General features: G+C 38.2%; 1 protein-coding gene across 1 annotated transcript in view; it reads left to right on the forward strand.

The window, feature by feature from the left end:
* Positions 1 to 244: 244 nt before the first annotated feature.
* CBX5 (chromobox 5) overlaps positions 245 to 13,383 on the forward strand; it is a 37,505-nt gene continuing 24,366 nt past the window's right edge. The window contains exon 1 of the mRNA XM_045829033.1: positions 245 to 465. The gene's annotated coding sequence lies outside the window, so the exon portion shown is untranslated. The remainder of the gene's footprint in view (positions 466 to 13,383) is intronic.

The raw sequence follows: 13,383 nt of genomic DNA on the forward strand, positions 1-13,383 counted from the left end.
TTGAATGTACCTAGGATATTTAAATAACTTTTTAATCCCCCACTCTTCGAATACTACATTCTACTTAGTTGTCAGGGCATGATTAATACTATATTTCAAAAAGTAGCATGTGATAATTTTATTTTTGCAACAACTACTGCTGAGCGCATGTGTAGTAAAATGGCGAGTTTACGCACGCGCACTAGGAAGTTCCGCTTGGCTCAAAGAACACGTGAAATGGCGGGTGGGAGACGGCAGTGAATTTATAGCGCCTGCGTAGTGGCGGGAGCTGTGCCGCGTTTTGCGCAGGCTTAGTGGGCGGAGAAAAGGTCTGGTTCCAGGATTGGTCGCGCAGGCGCAGGAAACGATCCGTTTTGGCGGGCGGTTGGCGTTGCGCAGAAGACGGTGGCAGTGGTGGCTTGTGGTCTGGCCTCATCATAGAGGAACAGGGAAGACATTAGCGTGAGTGATCGGTGTCGATTCCGGGTAAGTGGCGGACAGTCTTGCCTACCCATATGAGGTCTTGAACCGACTCCAATTGGGCCAGTTATTGTGTGAAATGAATGGACGGTGGGGTGGGGGCTAGTGAAGGGGGAGCGGTTGGTCGGGCCAACCAATAGAAGAACAGGGGCGGATGTTTTGTCCCTGTAGGTTTTGTGGAGCTTTGCAGCCGAAGAGTTTGACTGGCAAGTGTGCAGGCCAATTGGGTTTACCTTTAGCTGTCTACTTTTCGGTCCTTGGACCTTCGGAATATGGGAGGCGGGTTTTCGCCTCCTGAGCAGCGTCTCACTGAGCCAATGAGCACGAAGCGCGCGGTAGGTTGGGCTCTTCCGAGAGGCTGCGGTTTGACTCCAATGGGGAATGAGGGGGTCGCGCGGTTAAATGGATGGATCAAATCTGGAGCCAATACAATAAGAGGACAACCTATGGAGAGCGCTCGGCTGAGTCGTCCAATTAATGTTCCAAAGGGCAGGAGTGTTAGGTTTGTGGTTGTGAGAAAGGAGATTCAATGCCTGTGATGGCGCGTCGGGTGGATGGATGTTTTATCCACGATAACTTCTCTAACGAAGCCTTTAGGCCTCCATCCCATAAACCTCCCTGGTAGGGAAACGGTACGTTTGCTCCTGTATACCTCGAGTTTGCCATTTTTTTCTCCTCATCTCTACATCCCACCATCCACTGTCGATTTTGAGGGGAGTAAGGGAAGTCTTTTGACTTGGAGAATTAGCTTGTTTAGGAAGACTGACTTGATATGTTAGAACGAATGGGATAAACCTCTACTACTGTCATTGAAAGGCACCCAAGTAAAACCCGCATAATGCATATTTCCACGGAGAACTCAGTATTTGTAAATCCATAAAGTTTTGGAAAGCTACATGACCAGAATGTGTAACTCTAGGGTTACTGGGAGATGGAGGCAGATTGGATCTCTAATACTTAAATCTCTCCAGGGCTAATAATTGTGATTAAAATTAAATTCAAAAGTCAGCTGTTTTTTGTTTCCATTCATAATCATGTACTTCTCACCGCCATTCTCCTTACACCTCGAAGGAGGAAAGCGCAGTTTTTCCCTTAGAAACTAAGGTGATTCTCTGTCTGGAAGTATAAATAAAAAAGTAACTTTTGGGTACTTAGTACCTGCTAGGCATCATGTTAAGAGCTTTGCAAGAATTATCCATGTCCCCAATGCCTTAGTTTCTCCTTCGAGGAACTTTCCCCACTACATATATCTTTCTATGCACCATAAAGAGTTCTAAGCCCCTTTGCTGTTTCTCTGAGGATGTCTGAATTTGGATAAGAAGGAAGCTGCTTAAGGAGGGTGATCCATCACCTGGATTACTTTGTTACCATTTGATTATATTTCCTTCAAAGTGTTTATTTAACATGCAGTTCATCTCTTGGTAATGCCCATTCTACTCATTCCAAGACTTTTACTAAGATACAGAAATTTTCATTGTCCTTTTGCTGTGTCAATGTATACTACTCTATTCACTGATTTATTTAGGGTCAAGGGAAATAGTGTATAACTACTGTAATAAGTTCAGCTACATATCAAGTACCCTTATGATTAGAGACCTTTCTGGCAAAAGACAGATGATTTTAGCATACAGTGGAGAGAGGAGGGATTTCCATGTTCTCTGGCACTTGAAAAGGGACAAATCTATTTCATATTTGGTTATAAACTGTAGGGATACTGATAATACAGCTCCTTAGTTTATAAATATTAGTTTATGTTTTTTGCTTTTATTGACGTTTTATTTAAACACACAGCATGATTTACTTATAGGAATAGCCCATTCAACAAGGAAACTAAAGGAATATATGTAGGTTAAGGTATCCATTCCTAATTTATTTAGGTTTGAAAAGAATACACTCTTGGTCTACAGAGTTTGCCACCCTCAGGACTCTTGATATTTCTGGCAGGGTGAATGTACCTCCCCTCCCCCCACTCCCATTTGTGACATTCAGAATGTTTCCATACATTGCCAGATGTCCTCGGGGGTTATATGGGAGCAAAATCTCCACCAGTTGAAAATTATTGATCTTATAAAATGACTGGTGCTAAAGTTGATTATCTTGTCAAAATCTTTAACCAATTGGAAATTTGAGGGAGAAGATGGGTGAAGGGTTTAGGAAGTATCTTTTGGTAAATGAATTACTAAATCTTAATGATTATCTCTTCAGGTGTAGAGTGATCATTGTTTCATTGGATAAAAGGAAATTTTCATTAGTAATTGGTCAGTGGCATGTCAGGAATTGGGTCACACAACCAGGTTACACAGCCGGAGGTGAGGGGGTCAGGCCAGTGAGCAAAGCTGCCTGAGCTACGTCCCCCTCCCAATCCTCCCGGTGGAAAAATTGTCTTTTACGAAGTCAGTCCCTGGTGCCAGAAAGGTTGAGGATTGCTGTTCTAAAATAATGGCAAATACGATTTCTAAAGCAAGTCTATTTCCAAGGTAGACGTGCTTTAGACGCTTGCATTTCATCTGAGTTAAGCCTCCTTCCTTTACTGGGATTCTTTTGGATCAGTGTCTCAAACTTTTTTTGACCTTGATGCTCATAAAGAAACACATTTTATACTGACCCTGCACACAATATTAAAACAAGTTTCTCTGTATAAATAAATGTGCAAAGAGTATACTATTTTTTTGCATCTACAGTACATTACTTCATTTTCTTAAAAACGTACATCATTTTTTGCTGAACTGATTTCATAGCTATGCACAGACCCACAGTTTAGAGAAAAAAGAAAAACAACTGATCTATAGATTAGGTAACCAAATTATGCCACTTTAGATTATATTTTAATTTGAAAGATTTCAGGATTTGAACATAGTTTTTGGGTACTTTGGTGTGGAAGTAAAAATTACTTGTTTTATTATGAATTATCTTACAGTATTATAGTTGATATATCTGATAAACATTTCTCTGGTAGGAAAATTTTAGTGGGTAATTTTTCATTGAAGTTCTAAGAATATCACATTGAAAATTCTAACTTTAGACTTTTTTCCTTGCCTTTGGAGAACCTGGCTTGGTTGTTAACAAGACAGAATGTTGAGACTATGTTATAAAAATTAAATTTCAATCACTTGTGCTTATTCCTCAGAGGCATATTATTGCAGCTAAAGCTAAAAGGGAAAATAACACATCTTCACTGAAAACTAATCAGTAGGTGAGTAGAATGATGTCTGAGGAAAAAGAAAGAACATACCTCTGGAGTGACTGGATTTTTATATGTCCAGGAAACTTCTGGTGATTCTCATAGCCCTCACAATAGCTCTAGAAAAAGAGAAGAGTATCCAGAGTATAAAGATTTCTGAGGAAGACAAGTATTTTTTGCTTTTATTGACATATTTTACGTAAATACATAGCATGATTTATTTATCTTATTGGAATAGCCCATTCAGTAACTCTTGGGGAAACATTTTTTTCCTTTTTTGTTCTTTTTACTTCCTCTATTTTTATTTCCATTCATCTTGCATGATATTGGGTCTAAAGCTGTGTGCTATGGATATTGACTTTAAAAAGTAATAAGTTATAGTGTGAAATATCACTTATAACTGACTCAATGTGGCTGCTATTTATATGATGTTATTTGTGAATTTGGACTCTGGGCTCTCATCTTTTTTCCCTGATGTAAACTTTGATTTTCCTTTGTTCCTTGTAGAGGATGGCTTTAGCTGATCATTGAATTAATGGGAAGAAGTCCAGGTCATCCTGAGAAGAGTTGGCTTGTGCAGAGTCCAAGATGCAGATTTGTTGGACTTTTGTGAGCCACTTGAAGCCACATATTTATTTCTGATGACAACTTTACACTTGTGTTGGCAGAACACCCACAGTGACAACTGTTGCCTATGTTTAGTCTGTACAGGAGCCCTACCAGCTAGCATGTTGGGGAAAACATAAACTGGTTTTCTCAGTAGCTGTGTAATATTATGTAATATTAAAGCTTTCTGAATTTGTCTTCTTAGATCTCCCAATGTTTCAGGTAAATTATGTGCTGTGATTGCTTCAATTTACCCTTTGAAATGAGGGACTAAAGGTTTTAGGCAATCTATGGGTCACTTGAAGCACACTTCTTTTTGGATCAGTAATTAGTTTTATATATGTCCAGTTTATGATTTTTATAAGTTACATTTCCCCTTTGTGTTAGTGGTTTTTGTTTGTTTGTTTGTTTGTTTTTTGCTATAACAAATTACCAAAAACTTGGTGGCTTCAAACAGTTCTGGAGGCCAGAATTCTGTAATCAAGGTGTTGAGCTCTTTCTGGGGGCTCTTGGGGAGAGGCCCTTCCTTTCCTTTTCCAGCTTCTGGTGGTTGTCAGCCTCATTTTGTGGCCTCATCTCTCTCTGTCTTCACATTCTCTTTATTTTTCTCAGAATTTTCTTCTACCTCTCATAAGGATACACATGATTGCATTTAAGGCCCATGGATAATCCGGGATAAATTCTCCTTTCACATCTTTGAATCACATTGTTTGCCATATTAGGTAATTTTCATAGGTTCTAGGGATTTGGACATGAATTTTTTTTTTGGAGCCAGCATTCAGATTAGTACACCCTCCCTGCTTCAAATAAATTTTACCAAATCCAAAAACCCCTATCCAAATAAATTTTACCAAATTCAAAAAAGGAAAGGTTACTTAAGAGAGGGAAAATGAGGCAGGCAAGTTGGGGGGAAAGGCTCAGAAGACATGGGTTCTTATTTCTGTCATTAAGTAGTGATATAGTAACCTTGGGTGAGCCATTTGTCCTCTTTGGTCCTTAGTTTCTTCATCTTATAGTATACAGAAGGATTTGTGTAGGTGATAGCTAATAGCCTTCTAGACCAAACACTTTCATGAAGGTGACTCCTAAAATGTCTTAGAATTTCTTTTTAAGATTTTATTTATTTATTTGTAGAAAGTGGGGAAGAGAGGAAGAGAAACATCAGTGTGTGGTTGCCTCTCACGTGCCCTCAACTGGGGACCTGGCCGATAACCCAGGCATATGCCTTGACTGGGAATTGAACTGGCGACCCTTTGGTTTGCAGGCTGGCACTCAGTCCACTGAGCCACACCAACCAGGGCCTTAGAATTTGTTTTTGAAATCAGTAATTTTAAATGCAAATCAAGAACTCATCTAATATTTTGGATCAATGTAGTTTTGTGGTGTGGTCTTGCCTAGGACTCGAGAGACAGAAGACTGAATTGTTGGCTGGTTGTCAACTCCTTGGAGTATTATTAACACAGGATAACAAATCTGTACTTGTTAATTGTGTGTGATTTTCTAAGAAGAGTGTAATGGACTAGCTGGGCCATTTTCTATTTTCATCCTAATGAGGTTGTGGACTTCAGTCTGGATTTCCTTTCTAGTAAGAGTAGTTTGTCAAAATTAAACGCTGACAGATTTTTTCCTACTTGAAACTAGGTCATGGGCCTAGTTTTAGAATTTTTCACATGCAGTCTTATTTTTCAAACTTACTGAGTCCTTATTCCATTGTGTTCCATTGCTAGGGAGAACACTAGAAAGCATGGGACTAAGATGGTGTTGTTGGAAGGACTATTTCAAGATCAAGTTTTATAACACACATTACCTGTTTCTTCCATGAGAGGAGAAACCAAATTGAATTCAAGTATTTTTCTGATTGTAATCTACATTTCTTAGAATAAAGCAAATTTATATCTGAGCCAGAAGGCATAATTATGTTGGAATAAAATGCCCTGTGCTAAAGAGGTCAATTAACAGGTTGGGAAATCTTAAGTTTGGTTTGTGAGGCAAATACTTGGACTTCATGTGCCTTGTTTTTCATCAAGGCACATGGAATAAATCAGTGAGACTCATTTACTTCAGATGGAATTGTGGAATGTAATATACTGCTAATTTGTTCAGTACTTTACAACAATAAATTATATCAAAGGATCTGATAAAACATAGGCAAACCTTATTTATATGAATAGCTGGAAACAAGCATAGATAAAATTTACAGATAGTTCAGAAAACTCATTAAAGTTATTTTTAACTTCCTGTATCATCAAACCTTTTACCTTTGATTTCCTGTATATTTCCAGAATTTTCTTGTTCTTTTTCCATAATAGACAGGAGGTAGGTAAGAGATAGAGTTAACACTTGATTAGATGATAAGGGCATCAATTCATCAATAGGACACAACTGTCCTAAATTTTGCACAATGAATAATAAAGATTTGAATTACATGGAAGAAAAAACATACATCTGCAACAACACATTTCTATGTAACCCACAGATCAAACAAGAGATCACAAAGAAAATTAGAAAATGTTTTGAACTGAGTCCTGGCTGGGTAGCTCAGTTGGTTAGAGCATCATCCCATACGCTTCATATCCCATACAGTGTACCTAACAGTGTACATACAGTTTCAGGTTTGACCCCCAGTCGGGGCACATACAAAAACCAACCAATGAGTGCATAAATGAGTGGAACAATAAATTGATATTTCTTCTCTGTCTGTCTGTCTCCCCCTTCCTCTCTCTAAAAATCAATTTAAAGAAAAAAAGCAAAAAGGTCTAAAGTTAGTGACTTATTTTTCTCTCGCAAAAATCTAGAAAAAGAAGAGCAAATTAAACGCAAAGGAAGCAGTAAGTAGTTGATGAAGTATAAAACAAAACCAGAAAAATTAATAAAACTGAAAGAGGGTGTTTCAATAAAATTAAAAAACCAAGCAAGTCTGATCAGGAATAAAAAAAGATGCAAATTACTAGCATCAGGAATAAGAGGAGGTTTATCATTACTGATCCTTACAGATATTAAACCAGTAATAAGGGAATATTATTAACAACTATACCAATATATTCAATGTCTTAGATGATATGAATCACCTCTTTGAAAGACAAACTACCAAAGCTCACTTAAGAATACAGAACTTCACTAGCTCTATACTATCTGTTAAGGGAATAGAATTTATAGTTAAAAACCTTCCCACAAAGAAAAGTCCAGGTCCAGATGACTACTGGTGAATTTTAAGAGACAGTTAAGAAATAATACCAATTCTATACAAAGTCTTCAGGAAAATAGACGAGGGGGGAACACTTACCAAAACATTTGTTATTTTAACTTCATCTGCTAATAGACATTTAACTTCCATTGCTTTACATTTTTAAGTGTTTTCTAGTTTTATTTTTCTCACGCAACAGACCTATGAGATAAGTAGGGCAAATAACTAATACCCTTAAGGTTAAGTGAACTATCCAGTCCGACCTTTCAATGATTTACTTAGTTGGGAGGGGACTCACATCTGATTCCTAGTCCTGATCTTGCTATTGTTAACAAGTTGCCCCTTAGTAGCTTTTACCTTTGGAGACAGGTCTAACCACTCATTTAACCAAGCACAAACTATTAGAATCCTCAGTTGTTGAGTTGAAGATTGGGCTAGACTCAGTGCACTGCAAGCTTGACATATATTTTAAGCCCTCAAGTTATATCCCATAATGAACCAATCAATTTTATTTTTTAAAGATTTTATTTATTTAACTTTTGGAAAGGGGAGGAGGGAGAGGAACATTGATGTGAGAGAGAAACATCAATCGGTTGCCTCTAGTACAAATCTAGACCCAGGACCAAACTTGAAACCCAGATGTGAGCCCTGATGGAATCGAACTGGTGACCTTTTGCTTTTTAGGATGACACCCAGCCAACTGAGCCACACTGGTCAGGGCCCAACCAAACAATTTTAGAGCAAGGATCAGAATTATTACTATATTAATCATCCTTTTGGTGTAGGATTTGAATCAGGATTGTAGCTGGAAACTGGACAAAAAGAGAGTTAGGAACATCTTTTTTGTCTTAAGTAACACGTTAGAATGCTCAGTGGAAGAGCTGGGTGGTCTGAGATTGGCCATCCCTATAGCCGTTTATCTGATGGTGGCCTTTCTTTGCATTTAACTATCAATATATCTGAAGTGTAGAGCACACTTTTATGATATTGTGGCATAGTAACTCACACTTAAATGTCAGTAGAGACACTTGCAAAGACCTACAAGGTTCAATAATTTCTGGTGTGGGTTTGTTTCTCCTGTCATCACCCATTATGTATTTTTTTACAGCTTTTAAATTGCCTTAGAGAGAAATTGGTCAGGATCATAATAGATTGCCAAGGAGCTGCCAAGGATACTGGTGTATGGGAAGGGAAAAGGTTCGATACTGGCTTGATTTTATTTATCTAAATTGTAGGCTATGACTTCAGTATAATTCATGTTGCAAATATACCAAGGGAATAGCAAAGCACAAAATTATGCCATATGTTGAAGGGATGCTTTCTTTTACTCCCTGAAGTTTTATAGTTTGAGATATCTTTCTTATTCCAATTACATAAAAATTCCTTTTTTGTTAGCATGTATTGATCAGATTTTAGCCTATAGATTTAAATTCTAATACCATCTCAGTTAAATTAGAGGTGTTATGGTTATGTAAATTAATTTTTATGTTTCTTGAACTTCTTCACTAAACTTAGATTATGAGGGAGCATAAATTGGCATAGTACAAACTCTTCCTTAAAATAGAGTATTTGTTGAATTGACCTGAGGGGGCCTTTGTAACCCTTAAGCTGCTAATGTCCAAAATCTATACAAACTAGATAATCACAGGATAAGCACCAAGTCTTAATTGTATAGCTGTTTGGAAAATGCTTTATAACCATAATTTTATTTGGGAATGGACATTTTTTGTTTGTTTGTTTGTTTGTTTGTTTAAGATTTATTTTTATTTCCTGGCTGGTGTGGCTCGGTTGGGTGCAGACTGGAAGGTCTCTGGTTTGGTTGCCAGTCAGGGCACATGCCTAGGTCGAGGTGTAGTCCCCAGTCGGGGTACCTACAAAAGGCAACCAATTGATGTTTCTCTCTTTCTCTTTCTCTCTCCCTTCTCTCCCTAAAATCAATAAGCATTCCTCGGGTGAGGATTAAAAAAACATATATATTTTTATTATATATACTGATTTGAGGGGGGGGGAGGGAGAAAGACATCAATTTGTCGTTCCACTAATTTATGCATTCATTGGTTGATTCTTTTATGTGCCTTGACCTTGGATCCAACTCGCCACCGTGGTGTATCAGGTGATGCTCTAACCAATAGAGCTACCTGGCCAGGGCTAGTTTTCTTATAAGCCATTTTGTGAACATGCTCTGCTAAAGTGGTATGTCAAAATCTAAGATTCATGTCAATGTACTCCAACATGGATGTTACTCATTTTTCTTAAGATTGTTTATAATGAGCTCTGGCTGGTGTGGCTCAGTTGGTTGGATGTCTTGTACGTCAAAAGTTTGGGGATTTGATTCCTCAGTAGGGCACATACCTAGGTTTCAAGTTCAGTCTCAGTTGGGGTGTGCGTGGGAGGCAACCAGTCAGTGTTTCTCTCTCACATCCATGTTTCTCTCTCTCATCTATCTTCCTCTCTTTCTAAAATCAATTAACATATTTTTAAATTAAAAAGATTTGTTTATGATGAAATCTCCAATTTCTTAATGAAAGATGACAAGGATCTACCAGTTCATGTGTCATCACATTTAATTAAGAGAGGGTGAGTGTGAGATTAACACCATCCTGGCCAGTGCCTTGAGATGAGGTCAGTACATTTCAAGGATAGAGTTTTTGGAAAGTACTATCTGGAAGACATTTGCCCATAGTAATGCCAAATTCTATTTTCTTATAAATCTTGGTATGTAACCTCTTACCCAGTGATAGTTTAAGTGTGCCCTAACTAAATTAAAGACTGACACTTGAGAAAAGAAATTCAGTAGATTTTAATAAAGGAAAAAAATCCCATATAAAATTATTATTTTGTGGGAATAATATCTGGTAATGAGATATCAAGAATTTGTGTTCCTGCTAAATATACCAGTAAAACAGACTTACCACTTCAAGCAGTTCTAAACATTGCTGTAGTACACATTCACTTATATATTTTCATGGTGGTCAGACCTTGGAAGGCATTGAAGCCAAATAAAATTTATAAGGCAGCCTTTATCTCTATTTATGATGTATATGTTTTAATCTAAAAGGAAAAAGGGCCCTTTACTCCCTTGCTTATTGGAGTAGGAGGCTTGGATAGTCAACAGACAAGATACTTGACCCCAGAATCATTCTGTGCCTGGATGAAGTAGTAGTGCCTTGGCCTGATTTTTTAAGGATCACAAACTGGACCTGTGCTAGCCAAAGGAAGAGCATTTCCTCTCTCCACACTCTGTGTTACAAAGTTTGTGTTGTCTGTATGTGGCCTGTTAATGATAGGGGTGTTAATGACAACAGTTAATCTTTCTTCTCAACTCTTCCCTAATCCAGTCTCTTAAACAGATATTTAAAAAGCTTTTAACTCCTCTTGAATTGGGTGCTCAGGGGTTTTGGTGGAGGTGGAATGATAGTTACCAGCCCGTTTAACAAAATCTGAGATTGCCACAACAGCAGTAACATGCATCTCTATGCTGTGTTTTTGTTAAAATACCACATGGATAACACTTTGGAAATCATAAATCTATCTAGAGGAAGAAAAAATCTTTACAGAGGGTATTTTGGTTTTTATGCAGTATGCGTTACAAACCTGCGTTACAAACCTAAAACCACTGGTACTTCTAGATCCTAAAGAGCAAATAACAGACCAGAATAAAATGGTTTTATAAATTTGGTTTCTTTTCATCTGTTTTATTACAATAAGGCTAGATAGAGAACACTTTGAAGACAAGGCTGTAGCTGACAATTTAATCTTTATTTGAGCTATTAGCCTTTCCCAAGGGCCTTAGGGGAGAAATAGGAATTTCTCAAGCCTGGGCCTACTGAAGCCACTCATCAGTGGCATATTTCAGTGATTTTCAACCTTTTTAATCTCGTGGCACACATAAAATAATTACTAAGATTCTGCAACACACTAAAAAAAATACATTTTTTTGCTGATCTGACAAAAAATGGGTGTAATTTTGCTTCCTTTACATCAGACAGCTATTGTGTTGGTTGTTACCATTTTTTTATTTGATGATCTAAGGGAAAAGAGGTCAGTGCCCCTGACTAGTCAGGTATTGCATGTTTTAAAAGTTCCTCCTGCACAACTGGTTAAAAATTGCTGGTGCATGTGATAGGGAGCTTTGCATATGCCTTCAACCTCTGCTACTTTTAGGATGGCTTTTTTTTTCTGGAGGATTTTGCCTTCTTAGTAGACTTATAGAATTTATATTGAAACTCTGAAGAGGGAGCTCACTGATAATGCATTTTGACATTTGGTCTGAGTACCACCTCCAAATAGTTGAGTGGGTAGTTCAATGAGGCAACTTACCAGTTATTTTCTATTACTTTTTAAATAATACAAAGGAAGCCTAGAGAAAGATTTAGAATTGTGAGATTATATATGTGTATATACTTATACACACATATATATGTTTTTGCTTGTAAGTAGTGATGAAAATATAATTTGCTACATCAAGATCAAAGAAAAGCCACCAAGACAGCTGGCATTAGAAAGGGACTGGAGGGACCTAAGCCTGAATTGTACAGAGGAGACAGATATCCTGAGACCCAATTTGGTTGGTTCTGTGGTTCCAGGATTGATTGGTTAATGCAAATATTAACTATCATCTGCTGTTCTTCTGGATTTCCCCAGTTTTCCTCTCTAATTTCTGGGGATTGGCCATTTTAACATGTTTTTTTCTTTTATCCTTATAATGTGTGGGGTTTTTTTCCTTCTCTTTCTGCTTCATCTCCTCATCTCTTCCCTTTTTTATTTTTCTGGAAGATTCATCTGTTAAAGACATCTCCCTGTCATCAATTTGGAATGTGGGTTCTGACTGTGCCTGACTACAATGATCTTTGATGTTTTTCCAAGGCTGACTCTCCCTAGATCTCTGGTTTAGGTGTTTTTCCCCTGGCACTCAGAGGCCTGTAAGGTGAATTTGCCTTGTATCGTTGATATGAAGGGTTGTTGGGGCCTGCTGTCTTCTTGTATCCTTATGGGCAATTAAATTGCCAGAATCTATCTGTAGATACTGCTGTCTTTAACAGAGAGTTACTGCGTACAATCAAGAGAGAGCTGAGAGCTGTTATGCCTGAAAGACACGAGAAATTTGAGAAGCTACTCACCCCTTCCCATGGAGATTTCCACAAGGATACGGTTGCTCTTAGAGGCTCATCCTATCTTCCTCCTTCATGGTGTCGGGATTCTACCTTAATCACTCCATCATCCTGCCAGCCATGTCTCATTTCTCATACTGGAACGCTCCCTCCTCCCAAGCTCAGCGTGAACCACCAGTCTTGATGCTTTATCTGGTCCAGGCTCTAGCTCTTAAATTGTCCGTCTGGCTTTGTGTTTCATTTGACCCTAATACACTGGGTCGCACTGTCTAAAAGAGAATTATATCCCCTCTGATGTCTGAGTGCATTTCTCATTTCTTACTGCTGCTCCTGAGCAGATCTGTAACTTCAAGGTTAAGATAAGACACATTCCATCAGAACTATGTCGTCATCCTTGCCAGCTTCTGATCTGTGACTGTCCAGGAGATTTACAAGACAATTGCATGCCATTCTTTACAGAATATTATGGTTGGACTCTATGACTCCTGGCATCAGGCCCAATTTGATTTGTCAGCTGTTACAAAAACCATTTCCCAAAGAATAAGGGACCTCAGCCATGTGCCCTTTAGGCAGGTCTTAAGAGTGGGAAGGAGGGAATTGAGCTGACTATTCCCTGGTGGTTTAGGGAGAAGAGTGGACTCCAGAATATTTTTGTCCCTTTCCTCCTTGAACTCTTTTTCCCTGAAGGTTAGTGTTTCTCTCATCCTTTCCTGTCCTTTATTCCTTCACAGGATTTATTATTAGTCATTGTTTTCATTCTGCCATCTCCTATGCTTTTCTGAGTTTTAGGGCATAAGAGTAAGTATTTTACCCTTGAGAGAGAATGCATCTGCCTGTTCTCT

This window comes from Phyllostomus hastatus, unplaced genomic scaffold, assembly GCF_019186645.2.
Source record: "Phyllostomus hastatus isolate PE091 unplaced genomic scaffold, TTU_PhHast_1.1 phas_scaffold_93, whole genome shotgun sequence".
Taxonomy (NCBI): domain Eukaryota; kingdom Metazoa; phylum Chordata; class Mammalia; order Chiroptera; family Phyllostomidae; genus Phyllostomus; species Phyllostomus hastatus.